Genomic DNA, 11227 nt, shown 5'->3' with positions numbered 1-11227 from the left:
GAAATCCCGGACAATTTCAATCTTATCTCTATTTTTATTGTTGTTGTTTATTGGTCTAGTTGTGAATATTTTTGTTCTTTGTTTGTTTGGTTGGTTTTTCGTTGTTGTAAAATCCATACTGCAGGCTGTTGTCTTAGATCTTTATCAGCGAGCGCTTCAGGTCCTCTTCTCTTTCAGCAGGAAAGGTTGTATCATTTGCAAATTGCAGGCTGTTATGAGCCTTCATCTAATCCTGATGATGTGTCCTTCTTCCATCCATTTTGATATTTACTTTCTTTCCTGTCTTTTTAATGACCTTTGGCTTTCTTCATGTATGATGTCCTTTATGTCATCCCACAACTTGTCAGTTGTACAATCATTAGTGTTTAATATGTCAAATCTATTTTTGAGATGGTCTCTAAATTCAGGTGGGATATACTGAAGGTTGTACTTTGGCTCTCATGGACATGTTTTAATTTTTGTCAGCTTCAAGTTGAACTTGCATGTGACCAACTGATGGTCTATTCTGCAGTCAGCCTCAAGTCTTGTACTGACTGATAATACCAAGATTCTCTATCATCTCTTTCTACAGATGTATTTGATTCAATTCTTATGTATCCATTTGGTGAGGCCCATGTGTATAGTTGCAGGTTGTGTTGATGACAAAAGGTATTTGTAATGAATAAGTTGGTCTTTCAAAATTCTATTATACAATCTCTGATGTTGTTTCTATCACCATGGCCATAATTTCTAGCTACTGATCTTTCTTTGTTTCCAACTTTCTCATTGCAATCATTAGTAATTATGATTGCATCTTGATTGCATGTTTGATCAATTTCACACTGCAGAAATTGATAAAAATTCTTCATTTTTTTTCATCTTTGTCCTTAGCGGTTAGAGTGTAAATTTGAATAATAGTCATAGTATCTGATCTTCCTTGTAAGCATGTGGATATTATCCTATCAATGACAGCCTTGTGTTTCATGAAAGGTCTTGAAGTGTTCTTTGTGTGTGTGTATGTGTGTAAACCTTTTCTTATTCTTTCTTTTAATTTTTTTAAATGTGATTTGGATGAAGGTTTACAGAGCAAATTGTTTTCCATTCAGCAATCCATACACATTCTGTTTTGTGACATTTACTGAAATCCCTGTACTCTAACAGCATTCTTCCCACTTCCTCCCTGTGCACACTCCTTCTCTTCATCCCTCTTTCTCATCCCCTCCTGCCTTCCTACCTCTATCCCTGGGCAAATGCTGTTCTCTTGATGTCATATGCTTGATTGTTCTAATGAGGGCATACCCTCCTGATATACTGTCTACTTTATAGGCCTGTCTATTGTTTGGCTGAAAGTTGAGTCATGGGGGTTAAGTTCAATTCCTAGCTTGAAAGGTGTGTAAGGGCCATAGTCTCAGTGGTTCCACTAGTCTTCATCAGACCAGTAAGCCTGTTCTTTTTTATGGTTTTGAGTTTTGTTTCACATTTTCGCCCACTCTACCCACGACCTCTTATTTTGATTCCTTTAAGAGTGGTCAGCAGCAGTAGCTGGGCATCATCTAGTTCTTCTGGTCTCAGGGTTGTAGAGGCTAGGGTTCAAGTCATCCATTAGTCCTTTGGACTAATTGTTTCCTGTGCCTTTGTTTTTCTTCACTCTTCTTTGTTCTAGATGGGGAGAGACCAGTATTTGCACCTTAGATGGCCACTCACAAGCTTTTAAGACCCCAGACACTACTTACCAAAGTAGGATGTAGAACATTGTCTTTGTGGACTATGTTATGCCAATTGACCTTAGTGTCCCATGAGACTATGGTTCTGAGCCTGCAGACCCAGCAACTCTTTCTTTCAAGCTGTTTGGTTATGACTGAGACATTTGAAATGTTTTTTTTTTTTTTTTTTTTGATGATGAATGCAACACTATTCTGCTACAATTTGTCATTCCTGGCATAGTAGATCATATGATTGTCTGATTCAAAATGGCCAATGGCATTTTCACTTTAGCTCACTAATGCCTAGCATATTGATCTCCAAGCATTCCATTTCATTTTTGACAACTTCCAATTTTTCTAGATTGATACTTTGTGTATTCCACATTCTAATTATTAATGGATGTTTGTAGCTGTTTCTTCTCATTTTGAGTTATGGCATATCAGTAAATGAAAGTTCCCAAAGCTTTACTCCATCCATGTCATTAAGGTCAACTTTACTTTGAGGACATAACCCTTTCCCAGTTGTATTTTGAGTTCCTTCCAACTTGAAGCGCTAATTTTCTGATACTATATTAGATATAGATCAGGAAAGATTGAAGTTGTCAAAGATTTCATATTACTTGGTTCTACAATCAGCATCAATGGAAGCGGCAGTCAAGACATCAAAAGACATATTGCATCGGGCAAATCTGTTGCAAAAGACCTCTTTCAAGGGCTGAAGAGCAAAGATATCTCCTTGAAGGCTAAGATGCACCTAACCCAAGCCATGGTATTTTCAGTCACCTCATATACATGTGAGAGCTGGACAATGAATAAGGAATACTGAAGAAGAGTTGATGCTTTTGAGTTGTGGTGTTGGCAAAGAATGCTGAAAGTGTCGTGGACTGCTAAAAGAACTAATAAATCTGTCCTGGAAGAAGTGCAGCTAGAGTGCTCCTTGGAAGCAAGAATGGCCAGACTTTGTCTCACCTACTTTGGTCATGTCAGAAGGGACCATTCTCTGGAGAAGGATGTCATGCTTGGTAAAGTGGAGGGTCAATGAAAGAGGGGAAGGCCCTCAACAAGATGCACTGACACAGTGGGCTTAGGTATATTAGGTATTGTGAGGGTGGCACAGGACCAGGCAGTATTTTGTTCTGTTGTACATGAGGTCACTATGAGTTGGAGATGACTCAACAGCACATAAGAACAACAACAGTATCATATAATGTTCAACTTCTATTCATAAGGTTTTAATTGGTCAATTTTTCAGAATTAGATCAACACGTTGTCCTTCCTAGTCGTTTTAATTTGGAAACTGCTGAAACCTGTCTATGCTTGATCAAACCAATGGCATAGCTTCCAGCAACACAGAACACACAAGCCTCCAGAGCATGACAGACTGACAGATGAGTGGTGGAATCAATGTAATACACCACATTAACTGGACAAAGGAAAAGAAGTACATGGTTATCTCAACAGGTGCAGAAAAGGCATTTAATAAAATTAAACACCTTTTCACAGTTAAAGCACTCAACAAGCTAGGAATAGAAGGGACATTCCTCAGTATGATAAAGGGTATTTATGAAAAATCCACAACTAACATCATACTCAATGGTGAAAGGCTAAAAATTGCTCCCTAAGATTAGGAATAGGACAAGGATACTCTACTATTCAGTGTTGTACTGGAAGACCTAGCTGGAGCAATAGGGCATGAAAAAGAAATAAAAGTTACTCAAATCAGAGAGAAAGAAATAAAACTATCTCTTTTAGGAGATGACATGATCCTATTTATAGAAAACTCCAAAGAATTCACAAGAAACCTATTGTTGTTGTAGTTGTTATTTTGCTGTCGAGTCGGCCCCGACTCATAGCGACCCCTCCTTGGGTTTCCGAGGCAGTAGCACTACGGAAGTAGGATTGCCCAACCTTCCTTCCGAGAAGTGGCTGGTGGGTTTGAACCGGCAGCCTTCTGGTTAGCAGTCAAGTGCCTTAGCCACTATTTGAGCTGCGTGATAGAATACAAAGTCAACATAGAAAAATCAGTTGAGTTTCTGTACCTCAGCAATCAGCATATGCAGAAGGGAATTAAGGAAACAATCCTTTTATAATAGCATCTAGAAGAAGAAAATACCTAGGAATAAATTTAATAAGTGAAAGGTTTGTACACTGAAGACTAAAAAACATTACTGAAAGAAATTAAAGAAGCATAAATAAATGGAAGGGCATTCTGTGTTCATGAATTGGAAGACTTAATATTGTCAAAATGGAAGAACCCCAAACAATCTATAGATTCAATTAAATTCCCATCAAAGTTTCAATAGCTTTCTTTGTAGTAATGGAAAAGCAAATCCTCAAATGTTTATGGAATTGCAAGGGCCCCTGAATAACCAAAGCAATCTTGAAAAAGAACAAAGTAGGAGGACTCATACTTAACAATTATAAAACATACTTGCAGTACAGTGAATTACTTAATATGGTTCTTCTACCCATGGTATTTTTGACTCCCACCAGATGACTGGGTGGGATTATGCAAATGTGAGGTACTCATATTCCACCAATGGACTGGATGGCTTGCTAATAACATAAATTAGGTACATGGCACCTTTGTAGGGCTGGGACTGTGCAAATAAAGTGTATGGAACCCTAACATGGGGATTGGTCAGTTTTGCCATCCTACTAGGCTTAAAATGAGCCATCCCAGAGGCAGAAAGGGGGATGTCACTACCATCAAGATAGAAGAGCTGGGAATGGAGCACATCCTTGGACCCAAGATCCTTGTGCTGAGAAGATGGCAGAGAGGTGGATGCAGCAGAGGCAACAGAACCAAGAGACAGAGCAGCAGGCTCCCCAGCCTACAGAACGGGAGAGCTGAGCGCCTTCGGTAGGGAGGTGCTGGTGGAGTGGAGTACCTCACTGGGCACTATTCGGCAAAGTTAATGGAGCTTTGTAACACTGGCCCAAGCAAGGCGCAGGCTGGGGGCCAAAGAGAAACATGCTTGTGGCACGGCTGAGAATAAGCTATCCTGATTAAAGAATTGTATCCTGAGTGCTTCTGACCTAATTTGTTACCTGTTACTTCCCTAATAAGCCCCATAATTGTGAATGTTGTGTGAGTGTCTGTGTGGCCATGGCAATGAGTTACTGAACCCAGCAGAGAAGTAGAGAGTGTCTCGGGGGGGGGGGGGCAATAGTTGGTGTCAGAATTGTCAAAAAGTTTACAGGGTGGTAACATGTCTGACTTATATACCACATAGGAATCAGCCTTGGGCTGCTGGTGGTGATTTTCCCTTCCCTTCGTGAGGTTAGAAGTCAGAAGACATTACTGCCACACCCTTTCTGCAATACTGTAAAGCTACAGTAATCAAAACAGCATAGTAGTGGTATAAGTATAGACATATAGACCAATGGAATAACATTAAGAGTCTAGAAATAAACCGTGAATCCACAGTCTATTAATTTTCAATAAAGTACTAAATATTTTTAATGGGGAAAGATTAGTCTCTTTAATAATTGGTGCTGGAATAACTTTCTCCATGCAGAAGAATTAAGCTGTATCCATATCTCACACCATATACATAACTCAAAATGGATCAAGGACGTAAATGTGAGAATTAAAACCATAAAATTCTTAAAAGAAAACATAATGCTTCATCTAATTTTTGACATATAGTTCTTAGATATAACATCAAAAACAAAAGCAACAAAAGACTAAATAGATTATACTTAATCAAAATAAAATCTTTTGTGCATCAAAGGACTTTATCAACAGAGTGAAAAGATAACCTACAGTTTGGGAGAAAAGTTTTGTTTAATATCTAGCATATATAAAGAATATATAAAGAACTCTTATGACTTAATAACAAAAAGACAAACCACCCAATAAAAAACAGGCAAAGGACCTAAATAGATACTCCAACAAAGAAAACATAAAAATGGCCAATAAATACATGAAATGATGTTGTTAGTCATCGTTGTTGTTAGGTGCCATTGATTCTGTTTCAACAACAGAATGAAAACTGCCCGATCCTGCACCATCCTCAAAATCATTGCCATGCTTGAGCTTATCATCACAGCCACCATGTCAGTCCATCTCATTGAGGTTCTTCCCCTTTTTAATGACCCTCTACTTTACCTAGCATGATATCCTTCTCCAAGGGGTGGTCCCCTCTGACAACTTGACCAAAGTATGAAAGACAAAGTCTGGCCATTCTCTCTTCTAAGGGGCATTCTGGCTCTATTTCCTCTAAGACATTTGTTTGTTCTTCTAGTAGTCCGTAGTACAGTCGATAATCTTTGCCAGCCTCACAATTTAAATGCGTCAATTCTTCTGTGGTCTTCCTTATTTATTGTCTAGCTTTTACATGCATATGAGGCTATTGAAAATACCATGGGTTGGTCAGGCACACCTTAGTCTTCAATGTGACGTCTTTGCTCTGAAATAGTTTAAAGAGGTCTTTTGCAGCAGGTTTGCACAAAGCAATAGGTTGCTTGGTTTCTTAACTGCTGCTTCCATGACTGTTGATTGTAGATCCAAGTAAAATGAAGTCCTTGACAACTTCATTCTTTTCTCCATTTATCATGATGTTGCTATTGATGCAGTTGTGAGGATTCTTGTTTTCTTTATGTTGAGGTGTAATCCATACTGAAGGTTGTACTCTTTGATCTTTTGGCCTTTGTAGAGGTTCTTCATGAGCACAGTTTAATGTTCTCATTAGTCATTAGGGAAATGACTAATGGCAAATAAAGACCTCAATGAGATACTAATATATTCCTATGAGGATGGCTGTGATAAAAAATAAAATAAGAAGTGTTGGTGAGGATGTGAAGAAACTGAAGCCCTCATCCATTGCTAGTAGGAACGTAAAATGGTGTAGCCACTGTGGAAAACATTCTGGCAGTTCCTCAAAAAGTTAAACAAAGATTACCATATAACCCAGAAATTCCATTTCTAGGTATGTATCAAAAAAAAAAAAATTGAAAGCAGGAATGCAAACAGATACCTGTATACCAATGTTCATTGCAACTCTGTTCACAATAGCCAAAATATGGCAACAATCCAAATGCCCATCAACAGATGAATGGATAAACAAGATGTAATGGAATTACAATGGAATATTACTCAGTCATAAAGAGAAATGAAGTCCTGATGCATGCCCCAGCATGAATGAACCTTGAAAACATTATGTTGAGTGAAATATGTCAGTCAAAAAAGGACAGATATTGTATCTTTATGCATCTGTAGATGCATAAAGACCAAAGTTCATTTGCAGCTACTAAGAGTAGGAAGGAGGGGTAAGGGGAAGTCACTGCTTAGGGGATGCTGAGTTTTTGTTAAGGATGATGGAAATTTGGAAAGGGATAGTGGTGATGGTTGCACAACATGGTAAATGTAATTAATGTCACTGAACTGTATATATACAAAATACTGAAATGACAAATATTTTGCTATATATGTTTTACCACAATTTAAAGTTTTTTTTTTTGTTTTTTTTTTAAAGAGCCTTTCTAATTCAGAATACTATTTCTAGAGAATCCCAAGATAATAGCACTTACCACCTAGCTTTGGAAACATTGTGGATCGTTTTATGCCTCTTATTTCTCACCAATTCAACAGGCATCTGCAGTGAGAGTCCCTAAAAGAATGATCCTGGTACCACATTAGGGGCACCACACTATTCCCTTAGAAAATAGATAGGTAGCTAGTTGCTGGGAAGTTGACAGTGACTCATGGTGACCTATGTACAAAACATTGCTTGGTCCTGTGTCATCCTCATGATTATATTCCATCATTGTGGCCTCTGTCAGTCCAGCTCACCAAGGATCTCCCTCACTTTTATAGGCTCTCCATTTCACCAAACATGATGTCTTCCTCCAGTGATTGATCACTTCTAATGATGTGTGCAAAGTGAGTCAGATGATGTTTTCAATGACTAATTTTCAAAAGTAGATTGCCACCCCTTTCTTTCTAGTGTGTCTTAGTCTGGAAGCTCCACTGAAACCTGCCCACCATGGGTGGCCCTGCTGGTGTTTGAAATACATTGACATAGCTTTCCACATCACAGCCACATGCAGCCCACCACAGTATGACAATCTGACCAATGGATGGGAGAAGGCTGATACAATTCACCTGTCAAAAAAAAAAAAATTGGTGCAGGGACTTCAGCAAGAAAAACAGAGAAGCATATCAGCTGAAGTGAGATAGACCTGGGTTTGAATCCTGCCTCTGCCCCTTAGAAGCTCTTTGTTCTTGGACAGGTTACTTACTTTTCAGGGACTTATGTTTTCTCATTTGTAAAACAGATTGCTGGAAAACATAAAGTAAGCATTTGGTAAATATATTTTTTATTAATAAAATTTGAATGCATTAATTAATGAAAATACAAAAACTCTCAAACTCACTGCCGACGAGTCAAACCCGACTCATAGTGACCCCTCCTTGGGTTTCCCAGGCAGTATCACTACTAAAGTAGATTGCCCAATCTTCCTTCCGAGGACTGGCTGGTGGGTTTGAACCGCCAGCCTTCTGGTTAGCAGTCAAATACCTTAGGCACTATGCCACCAGAGCTCCTAGTGAAAACACAGTACCTGGTTAATGGTAATTCCTGATAAAAGCTGTTGCTGTTGAGTCAATTCTATATGTGTCAGAGTAGAACTGTGTTTCATAGGTTTTTCAATGGCTGATTTTTCAGAAGTAGATCATCAGACCTTTCTTCTGAAGTCCCTCTGAGTGGACTCAGACTCAACCATTTGGTTAGGAGTTGAGTACATTAACCTATTTACACCACCCAAGGATTCCAAACAGTTGCTCTCAAGTTGTTTTCAAATAGGATATCTCTATTCTCATGTTTATTTGCCTAGGTATTACTTGTAGTATAATAATAATGTTGTTGTTGGTGGTGGTGGTATTGTTAAGTTGGCTCTGACTCATAGTGACCCTATGCACAACAGAACAAAACATTGCCAGGTCCTGTGTCATCCTCACAACCTTTGCTGTGCTTCTAGCTCATCACTGCAGCCACTGTGTCAGTCCATCTCATTAAGGGTCTTCTTTTTTTGCTGATCCTCTGCTTTACCATGCATGATGTCCTTCTCCAGGGGCTGGTCCCTTCTGACAACATGACCAAAGTACTTGAGACGAAGTCTGGCCATTCTCACTTCTAAGGAGCATTCTGGCTGGACTTCTTCCAAGACAGATTTGTTCATTCTTCTGGCAGTCCATGGTATTTTTAGTATTTTTCCCAACACCACAATTCAAATGGATCAATTCTGCTTCAGTCTTCCTTATTCATTGTCCAGCTTTCACATGCATATGAACCTGTTGAAAATAATGGTGAGTCAGGCTTATCTTGGTCTTCAAAGTGACATCTTTGCTGTTTAACATTTTAAAGAGGTCTTTGCGACAGATCTATCCTGTGCAATACGTCTTCTGATTTCTTGACTGTTGCTTTCATGACCGTTGATTATGGATCCGTGTAAAATGAAATCCCTGACAACTTCAATCTTATCTCCATTTATCATGATGTTGCTTATTGGTCCAGTTAGTTGTGAGGGCTTTTGTTCTCTTGATGTTGAGGTACAATCCACACTGAAGGCTGTAGTCTTTTACCTTCATCAATAAATGCTTCAAGTCTTCTTCACTTTCAGCAAAGTTGTGTTGTCTGTATGTTACAGGTTGTTAATGAGTCTTCCTCCAATCTTGTTGCTGTGTTCTTCATATAGTTCATCTTCTAGGATTATTCACTCAGCATATAGATTGAATAAGTATGATGAAAGGATACAACCCTGATATACTCCTTTCCTGATTTTAAATCATTCAGTATCCCCTTGTTCTGTTTGAATAGTTGCCTCTTGGTCTATGTACAGTTGCCTCTTGGTCTATGCACAATTAAGTGTTCTGGAATTCCCATTCTTTGCAGTATTATCTGTAATTTGTTATGGCCCACACAGTCAAATGCTTTTGCATAGTCAGTTACACAGGTGAACATCTTTCTGGTATTCTTTGCTTTCAGCCAAGATCCATCTGACATCAGCAATGATATCCCTGTTCCATGCTCTCTTCTGAATCCAGCTTGCATTTCTGGAAGTTTCCTGTCAATATACTGCTGCAACCATTTTTGAATTCTCTTCAGCAAAATTTTACTTGTTTGTGATGTTAATGATCCTTTCTCTGGAATGGGCACAAATATGTATCTCTTCCTGTCAGTTGGCTTGTAGCTGTCTTCCAAATTTCTTAGCATAATTGACTGAGCACCTTCAGCACTGCATTTATTTGTTGAAACATCTCAAAAGGTATTCTGTCAATTCCTGGAGCTTTTTTTTTTTTTTGCCAATTCCTTCAGTGCAGCTTGGACTTCTTCCTTCAATACCATTGGATATGATCATATGCTAACTTCTGAAATGGTAAATATTAATCCTTTTTGGTACAGTGAGTCTATATATTCCTTCCATCTTCTCTTGATGTTTCCTGGATCATTCAATATTTGACCATAGAATCCTTCAATATTGCAACTCAAGGTTTGAATTTTTTCTTCAATTCTTTCAGTTTGAGAAATGCAGAGCGTGTTCTTCTCCTTTGGTTTTCTAACTCCAGATCTTTGCACATTTCATTATAATACTTACTTTGTGTCTTCTTCAGTTGTCCTTGAATCTTCCGTTCAGTTCTTGTACTTTATCATTTCTTCTATTTACTTTAGCTATTCTTCATTCAAGAGCAAGTTGCATACTCTGTTCTGACATTCATTTTTGGTCTTTTCTTTCCTGTCTTTTAAATGATCTTTTGCTTTCCTTATGTTTGATGTCCTTTATATCATCTCACAACTCATCAGGTCTTCAGTCATTGATTTTCAATGCCAAATCTGTTCTTCAGATAGTCCCTAAATTCAGGTGGGTTATATTCAAGGTCATACTTTGGCTCCTGTGGACTTATTTTAATTTTCTTCAGCTTCAACTTGAACTTGCATATGTGTGGTTGATGGTCTTTTCCAAAGTCAGCTCCTGGACTTGTTCTGACTGATATTGAGCTTCTCCATCATCTCTTTCCTCAGATGTAGTTGATTTGATTCCTGTGTATTCCTTCTGGCAAGGTCCACATGTATAATCACCATTTATGTTGTTGAAAAAAGATATTTGCAATGAATAAGTCATCAGTCTTGGAAAATTCTATAATGCGATCTCTAGCATCATTTCTTTCACCAAGGCCATATTTTCCAAATACAGATGTTTCTTCTTTGTTTACCACTTTTGCACTCCAATTACCAATAATGTATTGAACATTTACTGTTGCCACATACCCCACTAATACACTATATTCCTTATTCCATTAAATCCTCGTAAGAATCTTGTGAGGTAAGTACTGTATTAGAACTTAAATTCTAAAGCACTTGGGTTTGTGGAAGGCTATGGTTTACAGTGGGAGTCTTAACTCCATTTTGGGTCTTGACAAAGGGTCAGACACCAGCTGAGTTCTTTCTGACCCTCAACATTGTAGCTGCACTCAGGAAGAGAGTGGTTGAACGTAGATTATGCTCACTCACACAATGAAGTAGGGAACTTGCTTGAGTGTG

This window comes from Orycteropus afer, unplaced genomic scaffold (assembly GCF_000298275.1).
Source record: "Orycteropus afer afer isolate SDZICR_OR568_19922 unplaced genomic scaffold, OryAfe1.0 scaffold00209, whole genome shotgun sequence".
NCBI lineage: Eukaryota > Metazoa > Chordata > Mammalia > Tubulidentata > Orycteropodidae > Orycteropus > Orycteropus afer.
Note: the sequence above shows the minus strand (reverse complement) of the source record.